This window comes from Triticum dicoccoides, chromosome 2A, assembly GCF_002162155.2.
Source record: "Triticum dicoccoides isolate Atlit2015 ecotype Zavitan chromosome 2A, WEW_v2.0, whole genome shotgun sequence".
NCBI classification, from domain to species: domain Eukaryota; kingdom Viridiplantae; phylum Streptophyta; class Magnoliopsida; order Poales; family Poaceae; genus Triticum; species Triticum dicoccoides.
The window spans coordinates 267,228,584-267,242,997 of NC_041382.1; the positions used below are offsets into that span (position 1 = coordinate 267,228,584).

A 14,414-nucleotide genomic window follows, 5' to 3' on the forward strand; every position below is an offset into this window, starting at 1 on the left:
CCAGCCCCGTGCATACCTCACCCGTCGCTGGAATGTCAGGTCGCGATGCCTAGACAAAGCCAGGAGGTGAGGGGCTTCGGGAACTAGTGAAGACTCGTGAGACGCGATGCTTAGGAGCCCTCATTTAACACGCAAGCAGGTCGCGTGAGGGAAAATTAAACCCTTTAAGAGTCGCGCAAAGGGCGAGTAACCGCGATGCCTACGTGTCCTTTTACTGTGCTATCGATAGAAAAAAAATGAGACGGTAGTACATATAGGAGACAAAAGCACTTGGGCAAGACCTAGCCCAGGGTCTCCACATGACGGGTCGAGACCCTCTTCCCTCGCCGCCGCCTTCTCTCCTCTCCCTCGATTCTCCTTGCACCGCCAACCTCGTTCTGCATCCGCGCCTGCTCCGAGCCCCTTCTCTTCCCCATGCCGCCTGCCTCCTCCTCTGTACCCCTCCTCTTACCATGCCGCCGGCCTCCTCCTCTGCGCGTCTCCTCGTCGGTTGTCGCTCCAATTCATGGACCTCCTTGTCGCGGTTGTAGTGGTCGAACAAGACGAAGAGGAGCTGCAGCATCGGGTCGGTGCAGCGGCCGGCTGCAGGGGCCTCGGTGGAAGAGACCATCGATGGCCGTCGACGGCACGGATGACGACCAGCTGGTCTCAATATCCACGGAGGACGTCGTCCGGGCCTCCCGCCTTGTCAACAATGAGATCTGCGTCCTCGAGGCAAGCCGCACCCTCCCAAACCTAGATCCCCTTGCTTCCGCGGAGCCAAGCAGGAAATCTCATGAGACTTGTTCCCTTGTTTCGTTTGTTACAGTTTGGGTTTAGGTCTGATTGATTGGCATTTCTATATCACCCCTCGCTGACGACGGCGCATAGGACGAGATGCAGCGAAGGAACCTGGAGAGTGGAGACCCTCAAGGACTTGCATCATGAAGATAGCAGTTAAAAGGTGGCTTTAGTTCTGGGCATGAACCAGTATGGTGGTGTTTGGGAAACTGTTGGTAAAGTCAGTTAGGTAATAGTATTGATCCCTAGGAACTCTCTGTTTCCCTAAGAACGAAGGATACACTCACACGTCTCTATCTTTTCTTAACCAAGCAATTTCCTATTTCAATTTTGGCCATTCCTATCAATGTTGGGATGAAAGCTAGGATTAAAACATAATAAGCAGAAGCAGCAATCTCAGGAAAAGCATATAATTTGCTTTGGGTAAAATAAATGCCTTGTCATTTAATTGTGTTGTTTTCCCCAACATGTGGATTCCAATTTTTTTTTGTCAACTCAGCGGAACAACAGATGTGTGCCTATGCAGTTTGTTAACTTGCAAGAAAGGGTCAGCTCTTCTGAACATATGCCTCATGGTAGAAATGGCTAAGAACATAATCAACTTTGTGCTTACATGAAGGTGAAGATATTTCATGTTAAGAATGGCCCGATGAGAGCTTTGTTGTATCTGACCATAGTGAAGTAAACAGAGTCGTATAAATTAGAAACTGCAGTCATTAAAGAGAGGGCCAGAATTTAGAAACATAATTAGCTTCATAGGCCAATCCTCTTGGTGGTTCAATTTTTAATCATTTGATCTCCTTTTCTGTGGCATCTCTTTGTCTTGTAGGACCTAACGGTGCTGAAAACATACCTACCGATGGAGAGAAGGGCTCAAGAGGGACCGCTGAGCATAATGATTCCATAACTAGGCTAAAACAAGCATCAGCAACTAATGTTTCAGCGGTTGCCACAAAGGCTAAGTCGCTGATCAGGAGGAAGATCAATTTTTGTGCCTCCTTGCATGTGCTACAATGATCGTTCTCACATTTAGAAATTGGATTTAGTCTTTGATTCATGTTGAGGTATCACACTTATTCCTCTTGACCCTCTTAATTCTTTTCTATGTGTTTTACAGTTGGTTATCTGTTGTTATTTGAGTATATACTTGCTACTATGTATGCTTCACACGTCATGTGTTTGTTTTTATTCAGACTGTGGTTATGATTGTGGTCTGATTGCTCAATCTATTCTGCTGCTTGTGGTTCGTGGTTCACAATGATCTGTTATTCGCCCTTGTGTTTTCTTTATGGATGCCACACCTTCTTAGTCAATGCGACTGGCCACACATCAATCAAGTCTTTTGTAGACCATTGTGTAGTTTACATCCCCTGAAAAATTGCATACATACATGTTGAAGCCTGCTTTGATGCTTGCAAATAAACCAAGGGAACCACAGCCCCATGGGTGATGCTTTGGGCGAGATAGATATACAGAATTGTTTCTTGTGGCGTAAATCATTAGAGAGGAGCCTTGGGGAGAGTCAAAGCTCCAATTTGGACTGCTTGGTTCCATCAAATACCTACCATTATTGTGATAAGCATGTCCTACTTTATGCTAATTTTTTTCTTAATTCCTGTGTGCTTAAGATATTTTGGTCTCAATTAAACCACCCATTTTGGAGTTGAAACATCATGGTGATTTAGGTGTTCTTTTAAGACTTGGGTCAGCAACTTCAGGTTCAGTTATTATTGTTGTCTTATGCAGTATGCCATTTTTCGCCTTGACAAATTTTTGTTTGGACATAATAGGTTTATATCGCTGCTATTTGATGAATACTTTTTTTCAAACCAAGCACCCAAGTAGCTGGCAAATCCAGTTCAACAAAGTAGGAGGGCAATAAAGATTTTTCTTTTAATGTTCTGCGGCAAGACACTTTAGTAGTTTAACATGTGCTTGATGCTTCCTGATAATATATGTATGTTGTTAGAAGGAGCTAATCTATTTTCCTAACTACTTTAGTGGCTACATTCTCAAAAACATCATTATTTTCATTTGATGATGGTTCAGAAATATGCATTGATTACTTCCATTCGTTCTTTTACATCACCGATTTTACATGCTTAGTAGAGTAGGAAGAATTGCAAGATTTTGTATGATAGTTTTGAATTCTTCTCAAACTGTACGCATCATATGCTAAAGCAAATACTTGTTGTATTATTTTGTAGGAGTTTGGATTATTGTGAGGACAACTTTTTGGAGTTTGGTTTACCCTGAGTAATTGTTGTAGGAGTTGGGAGTGCTCTATATGCTCTGCGATGACTGCTTGCACTACAGGAGCCTCCCGACGAAGGTCATCTTTCTCACTTTTCTCCCCCTCCAGCCCCTCCCTCTAAATCCCATTGTAACTTTCATGTGAAAGAGACTAGATCATGCATAAGAAAGGGCAGATTAGCATTTCATTGGTGTGTGTGCATCGGCAGTGAGCTTTTGTGCTACTTTTATTTCAGAGTGATGACCAGTACTACTAATTGGCAGATACTCTATTTTATTTTGTGTTGCACTTAGCTCAAATTATTATATTTTCTTTAGATGTCGGGTGAAAAGAGGTACCAATAGAATATATACCAGATACTGATTATCTGCGAAAAATTCTTAGCATGTGGTCATCTAAACGTATTTGTTTTTCTAAGCCGCACAAACCAGGTTCAAAGAGTTGTAAGAAAGGAGAACTACGTGAAATCATGTACCAACTACTAACGCCTACCAACAATCAGGTCGGTTCAGAACCAGTCGCAGAAAATAACCAACGGAATTATGCTCATACAGCGAATGGGAAGTGCAACTTTTAACCAAGATGGCTTCTAGATCAATGTAAAATAATAGATATAGCTGACACTTGCAGCACCATCTCCTTCCCGGTGAGATCGGTGAAGTGGTTGAGGCCGAGGGGATACGTGTAGACCCTGGTTTCGACCGCGGTCTTGTGTCGATCGACGAGGCAAAAATGGAATTTTCTCAAAAGAAAAAGGGGATAGGTAGATTTAGTGTGCAAGTATAACTAGGATAGATAGATAGATAGATAGATAACGTGTACTACCTCTGATTGGCTTTTGTTGAACGGATTCTGACTGTTGTCTTGCACTAAACTGAACAAGTGCCCATGCAGTTTTACAATCTGAACATTCATTTCATTAAACAAGAAAAGCGAGGTTGGTCATCAATGAAGCATTTATGGATCCATTTGATGATGAATCCTATCCCATCCCATCTTGAATACCCCTCTCTGCATTTCAAAGGTACTAGCTAGCATTACCCTATTTGTGTTTGTCGATCAAGTTTTCAGATCAATAGCTATTATTTTTTTTCTAAATGTTTTATATATGATAACTTTTGTACATACTGGTGTCCATATAAGTCAGCTATGTAGTCTTGATATTTCATATGTACCTTCAATTTTTTTGCCTCAAGTAATGAGATTAAAATAAGTTTTATGTTGTACAGCAAATATCTTGAGAGTGACCACTCCAAAACTTTATGTTGGTAGGTACATATTTGATAGCATACTGTAGTCAAGGTATAGTCTGTACTGTCATTTCTTTTTGTGGTTAAAATATATGACAGTTCAGTTGTCCAAGAAAATTTTAAGAGGTTACTTCAGTACTTTGGGTCGTTAGTTTGGAGAAAACATTTAGGCTTTCCCTTCTGCTGCTATTCATGAGGATGTCCCTTTTTCTGTATATTCTTGTGTTAATTAAGAAAAGGTTAACCACATTATTTGGAGCTTTACCTCAGCTCTTATGTTTGCAAATTGATTTGTTGAACTTTTGGTGCAAGGAGATCAGCTACCTCTTGCCTGCATTGCCTGTTAGAACGTTTTGGTCAAGAAATATGTAATATAAGAGATATTCTCCACTTTAGTTTGACTTCTTGACAAATGAAATAAAAGTGAAGTCTTATTGGAAATACACCTGATCCATTATACTCCCTCTGTTCCAAATTACTCGTCGTGGTTTTAGTTCAAATTTGAACTAAAACCATGACGAGTAATTTGGAACGGAGGGAGTATATGGCAATGTCAGTTCTAAGATTAGTTCTTAACTGCTTATGGCTTGTTACCGAGTACTTCTACTTAATATTTCTTATTATTTGTTGTCAAATATACCTAAGGGCACCATCATGTTTATTTTTGTTAATAATCACTGACTTGACATTAGAGCTTTGTCGTCTCAGTTTTGATTTTTCCAAATGGATTTGCTTATCAAATGGTTGTCTCTCGGGTAATGCGTGCACTTAATTCAAGGAAAAGATATGAATGGGTATGCAGGAAGGGGAGTGCGTTCCGCTGCTGTATGAGAAAAAGTGCACGCAACTGAGGACCTAGGACGCCAACGGTGCAGAGCCGTTCACCATCGAGAGGACCAGGGCTACCATCAGGAATCTCCGGACCAAGCTCAACATCACCGTCGCCTTTGTCAAAGACGTGTCCCGGAGGGTAGTTGTCATCTGCGACTCCTCCTCCAAATGTACGTGTATTTATTATAGGCTGCTCGATCGCCCTCCCCCTCTCAAGAACCCTGATGATGCAGGTGTTTGATCGATGTTTCTTGTTGCTGTGTTGTATGTATAGGCTGGCAAGGATGTGGCGAGTCATTGGCGACGTGCACCGGGTGATGAAGCGCATAGTGGATGAGGTGAGCGAGCTTCTCCCATAGTCACCACACGGTCGGAGGCATCAGAGGCACACCACCGCCGTTGGGGCCTACACATGCGCAATTTCTATTGTTGTATCTTATTAGTTGCCATGCAGCAAGATGCTTCTGTCGATGGTATTATAATTGTTGTGTGTTGTCTGTGATGGAATATTATTTTCTTTCTCACGTGATGTATAAATATAATAAGTTTATCAAGAATTTCGTATCCAGATCCAAAAAGGAAACTGAAAGGGTCGTTCCCTGGTGCCAGCCTATTCTCTGAATGTGTTGCATTTGCACTGCTGTCTTATTGTTCCAGTCATCAAGTTGCATGTACAACTACTTTCATATTCCTCTACTTTGAGTCTGATCCAATAACAATACTTAGTCCAGATAAGAAAGCGAAAGGGCCACATCCTACCTAGCACCGCCCCAGCTTCCTCTGAGGCGGCGCACCATGGGTGCGCCCCAACCACTAGTGTTAGCTCTATGTAGCGCCGGTGGTCCATTGCCCTCAGGGCACACCTCGCGAGACCTCCCGACAATCCACTCCTGAGGGGAACCTGTACACAATAGTTTTGCTGAACGACACGCTCGCAAGCTTGCGCATGGGCATTACGCGAGGAGACCAGACTAGGGACCCTGTGGGGTGACATGCATGGGAGAAGGCCCGCGAGCCATAGCCCGGTACCCTGGGTTTCTCAGTGCTGATGGGACTGACCCAAGCGCAGGCACTGTGTCCAGCCCCCGCTCACGTGAAGCACATGAGGGAGCTGCGAGCGCATGCCACAGGAGAGGGTAAGTTCCATGGGGCACCATAAGTTGACTATCCACTAGCATGGAGCATGGGGATTCCACTTGGCTGTGGGCATGATCATAGATCGATCGTTTCGCCAATGCGGGGCATGGGGCTTCCACTTGGGTGTGGGAAGGAGCTGTAGCGCCCAAGATGTGGTTCTATCCCAATCACATGATGAATTCATGATTGGGGCACAACCGTATTTTGAGCGCATAGCAAGGTGAATATCATTAAAACATACCATGTACTGAATAGATGAGAATACAAGATAAAGGCTTACACTCGCCACAAGCTACAACATTTATACAACAATACATCAATACATAGCAGTCATCATACAGAAGAGCAAGATCCGACTATGGATGAAATCAAACGAAAAAGAAGAACGACATCCACCCTGCTAACCCCAGGTTCCCCCGACCCGGAACCTATCCCTTGATCGAAGAAGAAGAAGAAGAACTCCAAAAGCAAGCAAGCATCGCTCTCACGTCATGACATCGCATAACCTGCACCTGCAACTATTGTTGTAGTAAATTGTGAGCCACAAGAACTCAGCAATCCCATTACCATGGGTATCAAGACTAGCAAAGCTTAATGTGTATGGAATGGATAAGTGGCGAGGTTGCAGCAAGCGACTAAGCAATGTATGGTGGCTAACTTATGAGTACATGAATAAGATGAGGAACTACACAACGGTCGCAAACTAGTAATGATCAAGAAGTGATCCTGAACTACTTATGTTCAAACATAATCCAACTGTGTTCTCTTCCCAAACGCACCTGAAAAGAGACAGTCATGGTTACGCACGCGGTTGGTGTATTTTAATTAAAATCTGGTGTCAAGTTCTCTATAACCGGACGTTAAAAACTCTCATCTGTCACATAACCACGGGCACGGCTCTCGAAAGTTTAAACCATGCACGGGTGTCCCAACTTAGCCCATGACAAGCTCATAATGCACGGAGATAATCCTTCATCGCGAGACCCTCCGATCAGACTCGGAATCCCGGTGCACAAGACATTTTGACAATGGTAAAACAAAACCAGCAAGACCACCCGGTGCGTCGATACCCCGATAGGATCCGCACGTATCTCGTTCTCAGGGCAACACCGTCTATGCAAACTAGACGATAGCCAAATACCTCGAGTTTCCCCGAGGCTGCACCGCCGACTGCTAGGTAGGTGGACCAACACTCATGTGGAGCACTGGCCTGGGGTTGATTAAGGGACCTCGGGGGGCGGCAAGTCCCTATGCAAGTTTTAGTTGTTATTAGGAAAATGGTAAAACCAATGTTGGGCCTTGCTGGAAAAGTTTTATTCAAAGCGAACTGTCAAGATGGGCCCATAAACCCTCACCGTGTTAGGGACGCAAAATCAAGGAACATAACACCGATATGACGGAAACTAAGGCGGCAAGAGTGGAACAAAACACCAGACAGAAGGCCGAGCCTTCCACCCTTTACCAAGTATATAGATGCGTTAATTAAATAAGAGATATTGTGATACCCCATGATATCCATGTCCCAACATGGAACGACCTACAACTAGCAATGCTATAATAGGGCTGAGCAAAGCGGTAACATAGCCAAACAACGGTTTGCTAGGAAGGGTGAAAAGGTTAGAGGCTATCATGGCAATTTGGGAGGCTTGATAAACAAGTGGTAGGTAGCGCGACATAGCGATAGCATCGAGACAACTAGCATAACACAGATAATAGTGAGACCCAAGGTGACGATCATCTTGCCTGAAATCCCGCTAGAAAGAAGACCGAATCCATGAAGTAGACGAACCAACATAGTCAAACGAACCCTCACAATCGCAACGTAACCGAAACTATCAAGGAGAAGCGCAACCGGAAAGAAGCAAACATCATGGTAAAGCAACAAGCATAAACATGGCATGATGTAGAAGGAAATATGATGCATGTCTGGTTTAATGAGTCATGGCATGGCAAAGTGCAACAAACAACACTACAAATTAAGTGGAGCTCAATATGCAACGAGTTGCATACTGACGAAACATCACATTCATTTATTTAATTCACTCTCGTTTATGTACTCAACCATATTAAATGTTGTTAAACATAGCAGGTGAAGCATAAGTAAACTAACTATTAAGGCAAGTTAAATAAGGTTGGAAACAACAAACAACAATTCCGGAAAATCCTCATGTCCATATTTCGAATTTGGTACTGTTCTGCCCTAAACCATATTTTAATGTTGTTAAACAGGAAATAAAGTGCACCAAGTTAATATGTTCATTTTTCTACCCCATTTACATATAAAGTTTATTTAATTCGGAGCTACGGTTATTTAGTTATGAAATAAATCATTTTAACATGTTATTTATGCAAAATAAATGCAAACAACATTTTAAACATAGATGAAAGTGGCATATTATGAAACTAGATGAAATTCTAAACATTTTACATATATAAATTATTTTAATCTGATGCGCCATTTGTGAGTTATTAAATGCATGATCTAGAGGGACTTTTCTGTAAAACAGGCGCTCTCTGGAAAATTAGACAAATTCGCAGGACTGGGAAAAACATTATGCGGGCCGCATCTGAACAGGAAACCCAACAAAGGAAAGGCCAGGGGTTGCTCACCCTGGGCCTTGGGGACCTGGCGATGCTGGGCCTTGGTCAACAGGCGAAGGGGAGGCGGCCCAAGTGCGTGGAGTGGTCGCGGTCAACGCTCGGGATGAGCAAGACAGGGGTTGCGGGTGTGGCCCTCTGCTCGACAGGGAGTAGAAGTAGAGCAGCGGCGTCGGGGATCTCTGGCGCGACAGCGAAGGACGGGGGGACGAGAAACCCGGCGCGATGGAGGTCGAGGAGGGGTCTCCCAGCAGCGAGCTACTCCACCAATGGCTTCCTGTACGAATGAGAAAAGGAGGAGGTTCAGAGAGGGAGAAACAGCAGACAGGGAGGTAGGGCAACGTGGCAGCGAGGCGCGGTTCACCCGAGGGGCTTGCCGACAGCGACGGGCCAGGGCGCCGCTGGCTTGGCGCGGGACTTGGCAAGGCGGCGATGGACTGACTTGGGGCTCTGGCGGGAGGGACTTGAGGCGCAGGGGGCTGGCCTGGAAGTGCTGGGTGATGCAAGGAGCAGCAGCAGGCAAGGGTGGCTCCGGGAACTTGACGGGGCGATGGAGCCGCAAGTGAGGTCCGAGACAAGGCATGCGCTAGATCCGGGGTGGAGGGACTCATTCTCGGTGGCGGCGGAGCTTGAGGAGGCTGTCGGCCATGGCGGTTCCCTGTGGGAGAGAGATGTAAGGAAGAGAGAGAAGCACGGGGAGGAAGGGAGACATGGGAGGAGATGGGCGGGACGAGGCCAGTCCTGGTCGAAGCAGAGGACCTGGAGCGGCTACGGCAACGGGGACCTGCCAAATCCGACGAGGAATCGAACGAGGAGGTCGGGGATGGGGTGTCAGGGCCGGATCATGTGCAGAGGAGGTCACAGGTGAGGCGGAGGAAGGCGGGGCACGGTCGAGGTGGCTGGGTTCGCCGGCGGCAACGGCGCCATGGAGAGAGGGGCAGACGGGAGGAGATCCCTCCCGGGTGGGGGGTAGCAGGGATCTCTTGGTGGCTCCCATCGAAGGAGCTCGGGCTCGAATGCTGGTTGGATGGCTGCGCAGATCGAGGGAGGAGGTTGTGGGTGCTGGTTGGAGGAAGGATCCTGAGGGGGGTTTGGTGGAGTGGCGGCGGTTGGGAGGATGGGACATCTCCCTAACTTTTAGGGTTTGTCTCTTATATAGCATGTGGATTAGCTTAGGGGCTATCTGGACCCTCCGATTAGATCGGACGGTCGAGAATAAATAGGCTTGGGAGTCCAAATAAGAAATCGAATATAATTTATGGATGTTTGGTGATGATCTGAACCCATCGGTCAAGACTGAGCGGTTCAGGTTCGGGATAGTTTCGGACGCACACGCGAGGGGTCAATGAAATGTGTAGAGAGGCTGGACATATAGACGAGAGGTGAAATCAAAGACAACAGGGTCTGACAAAAGGTCACAAAGAAGCCAAGAGAGAAGAGAACGGTCTGGCAGAGGCAAGGAAGAAGCGACAACCACGAACGGATGCAAGTTTTGAAAACATGACGGGAACGGAGTACCAATGCAATGCAAATAATGACATGATGGATGCAACAAATAAATAAAACACACAACAACAATGAAATAACTCGAAGGCTTCTGGAGCGTCGGTCTCGGGTCGTCACAACACTCCTCCCCTTACAAGAGATCTCATCCCAAGATCTAAGGATGGCACCGGAGAGAAGCGGAAGAGCAAGAGGTAAAACAAAGTTGCTTCTTCGACAAACGAGTGAAACCACGAACCTTGAGAGGTTGAACAACTTGAAAGAAAGAATATAGCGGAGACGAACAAGATTGCAAATAGTCTGTTGGACAAGAGGAACAAGGAATATGATGAGAACCAAGAGCTTAGGGGACAAGATAGATTTTGAAGCCACTCCGGTTAAAATTAGCTGGACAAGGAATAAGAATAAAAGAATTCGGGCAGCACTCCGGTTGAACATGGAAGGAATGGAATATGAACTTGGAAAAATGAAAGCACTTGGATGATACTCCGGTTAAAAGGGGAATGATAGACACAACACTTTGATTAAATGGATAAGCAATGAAAGAACATGATCTTGACAAAACAAGATGATGGGTCGAAGAGAGCAACATCACAATGCCTCCGGAAGAAATGAAAGAATGAAATGGAATGAACGGGGGGAAACAAGATCTTGAAAGAGCACACTTACAAGAAATGCTAGAATGGACTTGTTGGATTATCAACAACAAAAGTATAAGCTTGTTGTGGGATTATGGAAAACATCTCAAAATTATGAGCTGACAATCTGTCACTCACGGGAAAAAATATTTGATTGAGAGCTAGAAAAGATAGAAAGCTTCTTCCACCGAGGTGATAAGGAGAAAACTTGGATCATAGATAATCACCACAAAGAGCAACATTCCTTAGGGAAGGCTGTAGGTGAAATATCACCCAAGATTACTCGAACAAAGAGATTGATGGATTTAAAATATCTCACTCTTGCTAATTTTGAATCATGAAGCACGAACGGAAATTGTCAAGAATGACATATCACCATCTCAAAAGATAAGTACAAAGAATTGCACTTGGAAATGCAAGAAGAAGAATACTTGGACTCCTCAAAACTAAACATGTGTTGAGCACCATGTTTAATTTTGAGTATAGCTTGGCAGATCATAACTTCGAGAGAAATCTTGAAGAACAATTGAAGAATGAAAGGAATCCTTGACGAACCATCATGTAGAGCCTCCATGAAGAACTCCAGTAATAAAAGGATGATAGAAAGAAAGAGAAGTTAAAAAACAAGGTGAAGCCTTGCACTGATTTAGATGGAGCATCGTGACTAGATAACCGAGAAAAGTTGGAACTCCGGAAGAGAAAGATGAACAACTTCAAACTGAGAATTGATATCATGAACGAACTCCGGAAGAAAATAATTAATCACTTGGATGAATCAAGAATGAGAAATATGTTATGTGTATCCTTCACCAATTTAAGTTGATGACAAGCAATGGATTCGGCATCCTAATGATCTTCTAAGGTAGTTTCATGAGCTAACTGAAGAGTGTTTAGTTCTTTAGTTAGACGCTCAATCTCCTTCTTATCATCGTCTTTTGTTTTATCTTGATTAGCATGATTAATAGCAAGTTTACCATGGTTTTCATCAATAGAGTTGTCAACAAGTAAATCATCATCACCTAGCAAATCATCTTCATCACTATTGAAATCAACATACTCGGGGTGTGATACCTTTGGACCTTTAGCCATGAAGCATCTTCCAATCCCTTCATTTGGTGAATCAAATATGTCGTAGGAGTTGGATGACACAAGTGCAAGACCGGCAACACCTTCATCTTGAGTATATTCAGAGTCGGAGTGATAGCTTCTCTCGGAGTGGTTGACGGAGTCGGACCGGATACCCATTCACCAACATGAGCTTGATGTCTTCGTCTTGTGTAGCTCTTTGATGACATGTCCTTCGTTTTCGAATCCTTGCTTCTGTGAGAGGATCTTTGTTAATAACGATCATCTCTACTCCTTCTTTCTCTTGGTGGTGATTCTTCTCTTTAGCTTCTCCTTTTAGGTGAGTCTTATCTTCTTTTGTAGGGAGCCATACACTCACTTGAGTAGTGTCCGAGTCTTCCACAATTGTAGCAATTACAATCACGACTTGAAGATCTTTTGTCATTGTAGGACCTTGACTTGGAACTTCTTTCTTTGCTTCTACTCTTGTAGAACTTGTTGAAGTTCTTCACCATTAGGCTCAATTCCTCGTTGAATACTTGTTTCTCACTTGATGATGTAGGAGCATCACATGAAGCTTTGTAAGCACCACTAGACTTGTTGTGAAGCTCTTCTTTATCCTTGAGTGACATCTCATGAGCAACAATTCTACCAATGACTTCCGTTTGCTTGAGATCTTTGTAATTGCGCATCATTTGGATCAATGTGCACATGGTATCATATTTTCCATCCAAGGCTCTTAGGATCTTCTTGATGATGAATCTGTCGGTCATCTCTTCACTTCCTAAGCCGGCAATCTCATTTGTGATGAGAGCAAGCCTCGAGTACATTTCAGCGACACCTTCACCATCCTTCACTTTTAACTTGTCAAGCTAACTTTGAAGCACATCCAATTTGGATTCCTTGACAGAGTCAGTACCTTTGTGCATATCAATAAAAGTATCCCAAATTTCCTCTGCATTCTCAAGACGGCTGATTTTGTTGAATTCTTCGGGGCATAATCCGTTGAAGAGGATATCGCAAGCTTGAGCATTGTATTGCAACATCTTCAATTCTTCCGTGGTTGCTTCACAATTCGGTTCCCTTCCGTCGAAGAATTCACCTTGCAAGCCAATATACACAATAGCCCAAACGGCAGGATTATGTCCAATAATATGCATTTTTATCTTATGCTTCCAACTAGCAAAATTAGTGCCATCAAAGTAAGGACCTCTACGATGGTAATTTTCCTCACTAGACGCCATACCCTCCTAGGTTGTGAAACCAAGGCTATGATCACCAAAGCTACGGAAATCAAGGAAAATGGAGACCAAAGCTTTGATGCCACTTGTAGGATCGAAAGTAGGTCTGAGGGGGTGATTAGACTACTTAACCAAATAAAAATCTAGCATTTTCCCAATTTTAAGTCTTGGCAGATTTTAACAACTTAGCACAAGTCAAGCAATCAGCCTACACATGCAATTCTAAGAGTATAGCAGCGGAATGTAAAACATTGCATATGAAGGTAAAGGGAGGGGTTTGGAGTGGCAAACGCAATGTAGACACGGAGAATTTTGGCGTGGTTCCGATAGGTGGTGCTATCGTACATCCACGTTGATGGAGACTTCAACCCACGAAGGGTAATGGTTGCGCGAGTCCACGGAGGGCTCCACCCATGAAGGGACCACGAAGAAGCAACCTTGTCTATCCCACCATGGCCATTTCCCATGAAGGACTTGCCGCACTTGGGTAGATCTTCACGAAGTAGGTGATCTACTTGCCCTTACAAACTCCTTGGTTCAACTCCACAATCTTGATGGAGGCTCCCAAGTGACACCTAACCAATCTAGGAGAAAACACTCTCCAAAAGTTAATAGATGGTGTGTTGATGATGAACTCCTTGCTCTTGTGCTTCAAATTATAGTCTTCCCAACACTCAACTCTCTCTCATAGATTTGGCTATGGTGGAAAGATGATTTGAGTGGAAAGCAACTTGGGGGGAAAGCTAGAGATCAAGATTCTTGTGGTTGGATGGGAATGTCTTGGTCTCAACACATGAGTAGGTGGTTCTTTCTCAGAAAATGAATGCTAGAACTGTAGGCACGTTCTGATGGCTCTCTCACTTATGAAGAGGAGGGTGGAGGGGTATATATAGCCTCCACACAAAATCTAACCGTTACACACAAAAGAGCCAACTCGGTCAGACCGAATATGTGAACTCAGTGAGACCAATTCAGTTCAAAATGTGAACGTTAGGGTTTTTGGTGATCCGACATGATCAAATCGGTGGGGCCGATGAGCTAGGGTTAGGGCAAAACTTGATCTCGGTTTGACCGGTTACTTCAACTCGGTGAGACCGATTTTAGTAACAAGCAAACA

At 44.2% G+C, this 14,414-nt stretch overlaps 1 long non-coding RNA gene across 5 annotated transcripts; it reads left to right on the plus strand.

The window, feature by feature from the left end:
* The first annotated feature begins 288 nt into the window (after positions 1 to 288).
* LOC119354386 lies at positions 289 to 5,727 on the plus strand. Of its 5 annotated transcripts, none has more exons than XR_005170839.1 (5): positions 289 to 1,009; positions 1,610 to 1,844; positions 2,988 to 4,058; positions 4,264 to 5,285; positions 5,390 to 5,727. It is a non-coding gene; the product is annotated as an uncharacterized LOC119354386 (long non-coding RNA). The 5 variants fall into 5 exon arrangements; XR_005170838.1 differs by having other exon boundaries at positions 2,988 to 3,112; positions 3,929 to 5,285; positions 5,390 to 5,726; XR_005170837.1 differs by having other exon boundaries at positions 5,087 to 5,285; positions 5,390 to 5,724.
* Positions 5,728 to 14,414: the final 8,687 nt, after the last annotated feature.